At 41.6% G+C, this 7,645-nt stretch overlaps 1 protein-coding gene across 2 annotated transcripts in view; it reads right to left on the reverse strand.

Moving 5' to 3' along the window:
• RBBP8 (RB binding protein 8, endonuclease) overlaps positions 1-2,890 on the reverse strand; it is a 41,768-nt gene extending 38,878 nt beyond the window's left edge. For both annotated transcript variants that reach the window (XM_077352615.1, XM_077352610.1), the window contains exon 1: positions 2,724-2,890. The gene's annotated coding sequence lies outside the window, so the exon portion shown is untranslated. The remainder of the gene's footprint in view (positions 1-2,723) is intronic.
• Positions 2,891-7,645: the final 4,755 nt, after the last annotated feature.

The raw sequence follows: 7,645 nt of genomic DNA on the forward strand, positions 1-7,645 counted from the left end.
GCAGATGGTTTTAAAAGAAAATACCAAATGCCTTGAACTTTACAAATAGCTTATAAGAGCTTCAGCAAACCAGATCTTTGAATGGATAATTAAATGTAATTGAATACTTTCACAATGGAATCACAAAAACTTCAGTTAGTTATGAACTTTGTGTTAAGTGATGGCCATTATAAATATTGCTATTTCTCGAAGATATTCACTTATCTGTCTAAGCAGAAAGAGACACCCATGAGACTCACACTTTGAAAGAGACACGTGCTTGGCCATGTGCTGAATACAGCAGTGGCTCTTTGCCAGAGGATAAATATGATCGGTTTAGAATTTTGCATTCCCCAGTTCCTCGGCTATGGCAACTCTGAATTAAACATCACTCTTATGAACAATGCATCTGTGCATGTTTCTGTCTCCAACCCTAAGTGAACAAGTGCCTTCATCCCTAAGGCTGGCTAACTAACAGTTCCCAGTTTCAGAGTATATAATATGCTATTTTTGTAGGTTAGCTTTGTCAGGTGCTTGTACTGTGATTCTCTAGGTAGTTTGATTGGATAAATCTCATGGGGAGTTGAACAGTGTATGTGAGATTAGAGCACCCACCAGTGGGTAACTATAGCTCTACCCCACAATATTAGGAGGAAATGTTCTTTGCAACTACCAGAGGAGTTATATGATTGCCACTTGCATTGTGCTGTTCCTTAAGCCAGCCTCCAAAATCCAAAGCATTAACAGTGTCAATCCCATGCAGAGCTAAATCCATCTAAGCCCCTTGATTTCAAGGCACTCAGAAGGGTGTAACTGTTTAGGGTTCTATCAGGACTGACTTAGGTAGCATCAACTCTGTCTATGCATTACAAAGGAAGATTGCAGAAATTCCAGTTGGAACAGTTTCTGGTTTGGAGTACCTGCCCCTATTCCTATTTTATTATTTTAATAACAACTCAGTTGTTATCTATACATTCAGATACATTAATGATTCACTGTCCTTTAATAATATCCCAAATTTGCCTCCCAAAAGGAACGTTTCACTGTCTGTTTCAAAGAAAACTATTCCTTTCAGGCCAGTTATTAATGAAAGCTAATTACTTAAATGTTGCATTAAAAATCCATTACTTTGTCATCATTTAATATGTAGGGGAGATTGGACTGCAGATAAGGGCTAAGGCTATAGCTCATGTTAACAGCACATAGTGCTCTGAGCACAGTGAATCATAACATGGCATGCTGGGTGGCTTGCACCTAGGCACCAGTATGGACCAATTCAACAACAGGGTCATTTTAGCTTGACATTCTTGCCTATTACTACTTGTTCCTTGTAAGATGTAGAAAATTTATGTGTATGGAACTCAATATCAAAACTTGTTGGTACATACAAGAATGTATTACTCTCCGTGCCTAGAAATAATATGTGACAATTTCATGAACTATCTGCCAATTTTTCAATTATAGGAGAAAAATCTACCAATGATTAGTTGAGACTAAATCCTGTTGAAACTACTGGATCAAGTTAGTTGTAGTTAGATTAACTAAAGTCCCATTGTTTTATTGGAACTGCATTCGAATTAATTTAAAAGGGATTAGATGATAGGACTGCAGGTGGGAATAAATCTTTGAATTCAAATGGGATTTACTTTCAACATAGTATGTATGCGTAATGCTTTAGAAAGTAAAACCGAATTATTCCTGTCCGCCTCATTTTTCAAATCTCCCCCCCCCCCCCCCGAGCTTGGATATTTGTACTAAGATCATCTTTCAGATTAGATGAAGATATCACTTAACATACTCAGCTCTTAAACAGTTTCAAAAATAGCTCACTAGGTCTGATATTTTACTTAGTCATGACTTGAAAAAAGGTTGCTTAAAATTTGCTAAAATTAGCTCCATGGGGAATAAAAACCACCATCCTATGTATATTCTAATATAGTTAAATAAAGGCTACGAAGAGTCATATTCATTTTAAACAAAAGTTATTTTGTCCTAACAGGCATGACAAAACCTGTCTTCATTCCTTTCGGTTCAGCTCAGCCAGTACACTGCTCAGCTTCAGTAGTTAATCAGTTACCAGATTCCACAGTCTTTGTTTTCTAATTCTTAGTTGACACTCTGCTTCCAAATGTACCAAGATCCATAACTCAAGGAGTAACTTTTCACACATTTAAGATGGGCTTTATAGTTTTGCTGGATTCTTCAAGCTTTTGGATTCTTCATTAATACTATTGTTTATTACTTAATAATGCAAATAATGGATTGAGCTTTTAACATCTTCTTATATGGTAATAATGGATGTACTGTATCAAAACTTGTGAATGAAATCTACTGTCTTAAATAATGTGTATGTTGCAACATTGCTTATGAGTATTGGTTACAATGCAAAAAAGACCCCAAACAAACCCATCATTTTCCTTATGCACAGCCTATTCCTTTGTCACAATGACCAGTGCCTTTAGCACCTATTCCACACACACAATCTGACTCTCCATAATTCACAGAACAAGTCAACAATAAAAAGACTAAAACCCAGGCACACCAACTTGAGCTGTCTTTCTAGCCATGCACTCGATGAACAGTTAGTCAAAGAAACTGCCCAATGATGTCACCAGTAGGATAGGGTAGAGCAGTGATAACACATCAGTAAATACAGAAGGAGACAGCTGCATGCATGATAAGATAAAGTCTGGGATAAAGTCTTAAACGTAAATAATATATTAAAGGAGACTTCAGAATCTTACCTTTACATATAAGGTATGAAAGGTTAGTCTGCCCTTGATCAGCAGTGGTGATTAGTGCTTGTTGATCCCCCCCCCCAAGTCTATACACAACAAGCATGTATAGGATGAGGAAGCCTCTGTGGACCACACCAGAGAATGCTCAGAGGAGCTCTGCTGCACCTAAGATATATACAATGTGCAATGGATAACCTAATATGTCTTTCATTTAACTGGCTGGGCAGGTTTCTGCATTCTCTCGAACATGGAATCATACCAGAATTTGTTGGCATAACAGGCCTGTCAAACCGGTTCCTCAGTAGACCAGGAACCTGCTCAACCAGTTTGCATCAAAGGGCAACTCGACATGCTGTGGCTCAGCTCAGCTCTGAAGCTTCACAAGTGGTTAGAGTTATTCATGCCTCTACCAACTCCCAGCATCAAATGTTGTAGCCTCCAGCAAAATAATTTACCAAGGGGCTGTATCCATATCAAACACAGCAATATCCTATTGTTTCAAAAACTTCATTATTGCATATCTAAGTGGAGCAGCTGACAATGCCAACATTTCATTAACAAATAGGTTGATGTGGAAGTGTGCCCTTTGAAACAATCAGAAAAAGTTGTGATGAAATGACATTTAAACATTCTTAAAATGTTACAGGCAACATTTGAAGCTGAATCCTAAACTGTGGGTAATGAATGGTCTGGAAAGCAGTGCTAAAGACAGTTTTCTATTACATAGCAAAGAAGATGCAGGCTGGAGCTGTGCTCAGTACTAATTATCTGGTTTGGTACAGAAGGTTTAGGCTGTAGAGGAAAGTAAGGTCTATCTATCTATATCTCTTACTTATGGATTGGTGCCTGTGAACAAAGTAGCAAAACATGTTGAAACAATACCATGTACTTGTAAAATGTTCAGTTTGCCTTGTCATTTGTTATAGTGTACTGCATGTGATATTAGTGATAATCCATAGGGAACCCCCTTTAATTCCAGCTGCAGGTAAGGATCCAGTTCCACATTAAGCTCTATTTCCTTAATACCCTATTATCAGAATTTTTAAAATGGGCTACATGATTTTCAATAATCCCAGGGACACCCTGCTGCTCCCTTGAAATTAACAGTTTATTGAGCAACCAAGGCACCACAACTGTTGTTTGTTATATGCTACCCAGATACATTCCTTCAAACAAACATTTTAAATTATTTATACACAAAAATAGCTTCAAAGAAGCTTTTAAAATTCTTTCTGTGTCATTTGAGTTGTCTGAGGCTGATTCTGGGGTCCCACTGATGTGTTGCGGTGGAGCAACATGCTCCGCTGCTTCCTGTGTCCCCATGGGGGACACATTTCAGCAGTGGACACTACCCACCCCATATTTCTGCATTCCCATGCACACAGACCTGGAGGGAAGGTTCTGCTGCAGAGTGTGTGCAGGTTTTTTTCACAGGAAGGTGGGATTGCATTAGAACACAATCCCACCTTTCTGCAAAAAAAGAAAAGAAAGCCCCAATTGGCCCCACAGAGCTATGAAATGCCATGGAGCTGAGTGGGGCATTTTCAGTCCCCTCAGGACTTCTGTAGGACAGGGAAAACCTGGGCCTTGTAGTCCTGGCTTTTCCATGCCCACACGGGCCTGCTGTGGGACAGGCCCCGTTGGCCCCCATGGTGAAAGAGAGGCAAATAAGGCCCGTATCCACACCAGGTGTGGGAGGAGTCTGGCCTGGCAGCAATGTCACGTGGAAATGGGGATTAGCCCCACTTCCATATGAGTGCCCTCCCAGCCTTTTCCACCCATGCAGAATCGGCCTGAGTGAAACCTCTTGTAACACAGATTCAGGTGGATAGCTTTGTTGGTTGAAGCAACAGAACAAAGTTTGAGGCTTAAGACCAAAAACATGTTACTCAAGCAATAAACTTTCATGGGCAAGCATGTTTCTTCGGTTATATCTAAAGGTGGCACTGGATTCAAGCTTTGTTTTTCTCCCAGCACAAGGTGCTACCTGCATGCTGAAATGGGACTTGCAAACAGATATAGGAAGAATATAAAGATTGCAAAGTTTATGTGTGTGTGTGTGTGGAGAAAGCAGGATCACTTGTTATTAGCCATGTGTACACTCTCTTCAGTATATGCTGAGACACTCAGGCAACCATATTGCACAGATAATTCAATATTGCAACAGCTTTAACTACCTGGAGGAAAGAAATGCATTTTATCAGACCAATTTTATTTAGTTAGTTTTATCTCCTGCCCCAGCCAATATTGCACACATTTCCATTCCTGCTAATGCCATTTTACAATCTTCTTTTGTTTTCACAGAGAATATATATTTTCACAAATGACACTCCAGAATGTGGATAGCTTTGTATGCTGCAAGTCAAGGCTTAGAACTGTGTGGTGGTCACAGGCATGAAATCAATAAAGCCCACAACATAACTACTAACCAGGGACATCTTCTCCCCACTGTTCCTCTGCCTTCTCTTCTAGGGAAAAGTAGATTAAAGACTGTCAGTTCGCTCTTTCTGGAAAAATTGCTTTTAGGCAGAGCCATCTGAAATACCTGCCAAAGCCCAATCTTGAAGTCCAGCCTAGACGAAGAGAAAAACGCTTGCATTGAAAGAGAAAGAAGAAGAAGAAAAAGGCAAAGCAGGAGAAAGGAGAACCCATAGCAGGAGAGAATGGAAGAGCATTTCTCATGTGTTCTAACTTGTTCCTTATTTAAAGCTGAGCGCTCTCCTGATTTTCACAGAGGAATATTCATGTTTCTCTTTAGAAGGGAAAATATAGAAGTAGCCAATAGCACACCTTTGTTCGCCCTACTACTCTTTATGGAAGTTTTTAAAATCTTATTTGATTTAAAATTTTCTCCAGCTCAAGTTCACGTCACCCATGAAGGAGAGAATTAGAGAACAAGCTACTCACCCCCATGAGACCAGAGAATTACACTGCAGGTGCTGACGCAGGACTGGCTTATGTGTATCCTTAGCAAAAAGGGATCTATGTTTTCTTGAAGTAATAGAATTATGACCCGAATTAGATTGTTCAACTGTGAATCTCACTGAGAATGAAAATACTAAGTTGAGTGTTATTTTATAAATTATATGGTTAATTGTATATATTGTATGGTGTAATTTTTTTAAATTGGAATTGTCAAATCTAGCTAAACTCTATTGATTAATGTTGATGACAATGTATTAAAAATGAAAAGGTGGTAAATGGAACATTTCTACAGCTTCAAATTGTAAGCATCTGTAAACCGCTCCATGGAAGCTGTAAAAATAAAGCAGTAAGGGGTAAATGGGCGGAGAAAGGGGCGGGGTGAGTCCAGGATAAAAACTTGAAGGGGCCAATTGTCCACTCCAAGTGTCAGTCCGGGGCCAAGGGGCCAATCGGGAGCCATGCAGCATGCGGCTCCCAATTGGCCCCTTGGCCCGTCCCAGACATCCCGGACTCTGGGGGGAGGGGGCAGCTGGGGGGAGGATTCAGCATGGGGCTTGGAGCAGGCCCGCCGCGTCGCAAACATGAGGCCAGGGACTCGGGGGGGGGAGAGGCGGCCAGGCGGGGGAGGTGGCCGGGCAGGGGAGGCTTCAGTGCGGGACTCGGAGCAGGCCCGCTGTGTCCCAGGGACTCGGTGGGGAAGGGGGGCAGCTGGGGCAGGCTTTAGCATGGGCCTTGGGGGGCTGGGAGGAGGGGGATGCCCTAACTGGGGGGGGCGGGGGGCCTCCTGCACTCACCCACTGCCTGCTATCATCTGCTGCATTTTGGCTACAGCGAGCTTAAATTCTAGTTAATATATAAAATCTGATACCTGTAGCTAAATGACTTGCCTTGGAGATGAGGAAGATGTACACATGGCTTCCTAGCCCCATCACTGTACCAGCTGTACCAGAACTTGCAAATATTTAAAATGTACTCAAATGCATGTGCAAAAATAGCATGCAAGATTATACTTTGCCAATAGTTGTCTAGGTAGGAGCAAACTCAGTAGAAATCAGAGAGATTAAGATGGTGCAAAAGATGTGTAATGTTCACAGTGTAATTGCATCACCTCAGGCTATTGGTTCCTGCAGCTAAACAGGGTTGGGCGTGGTCACTATCTGAACAGAAAATTCCTGGTTAAACGCACTGCAGGAAATGGTTTTGATGGTGCTGTTGACAGAGTGAGTAGGACTACAGTCATGCCATCTGTCACAAAGAAGGAGACTGATTTGTGGAGGAACTGATTCTCGAGAAGAAAGACAATTTATGCCAATTTAAGTTAAAACCCCTATATGTTGGGCAGCCCAAGGCCTGGCCACTACCACTATCAACTGATATTCTATACTGCTTGCTCAGCAGTGAGGAAATATGTACCCCAAAATGGTCTGATTCCAAGCTGCAGGAGTTGTAGCAATTGCACTGGAATCAATAGCAATACCCCTGCAGGGCACCAGTCACTGAATGGCATGGCTGGCTGGCTGTGCTGCCAGGTCAACCATGAATGAAGTAGCCAACTGGTGCATGCTGATGTCAGGATGGCTCTTTGGTGTCATCCTGCTCCAGTCCTATCAATGTGCAGACCATAACAAGGTGGAAGAAGGGACAAAGTTCTTGTAAGGTGGACTGTTAGTATCCCTGGAATGAACACAGTCCAAGAATCTCTGCAGACATGAGCTCAGTGTTCCTCCTACAACCAGGTCTACTTTCAAAAGGTGCCACAACCAGAAGGAATGTGGCCACTCTGACCATGATACCCATAGGCCTCTGCACTGTGTGGGAGAGACATCTCCGGAAGATGAAAAGGGTTCTAATCAAATCAGTGTTTGAAACATACAATAATGCTTGTTCTCTTCCTTGGCTGTTTGTGCAATGTGTTTCTTTTTCGAAAGGTCTGATTTGCTGAATGCTTCATTAGTATCATAAGCTGTGCCACAGATTGAAGGTTGGAAAGAGTGACCATTGTA

The sequence above is a fragment of the Paroedura picta genome, chromosome 9 (assembly GCF_049243985.1).
Source record: "Paroedura picta isolate Pp20150507F chromosome 9, Ppicta_v3.0, whole genome shotgun sequence".
Classification (NCBI taxonomy): Eukaryota; Metazoa; Chordata; class Lepidosauria; order Squamata; family Gekkonidae; genus Paroedura; species Paroedura picta.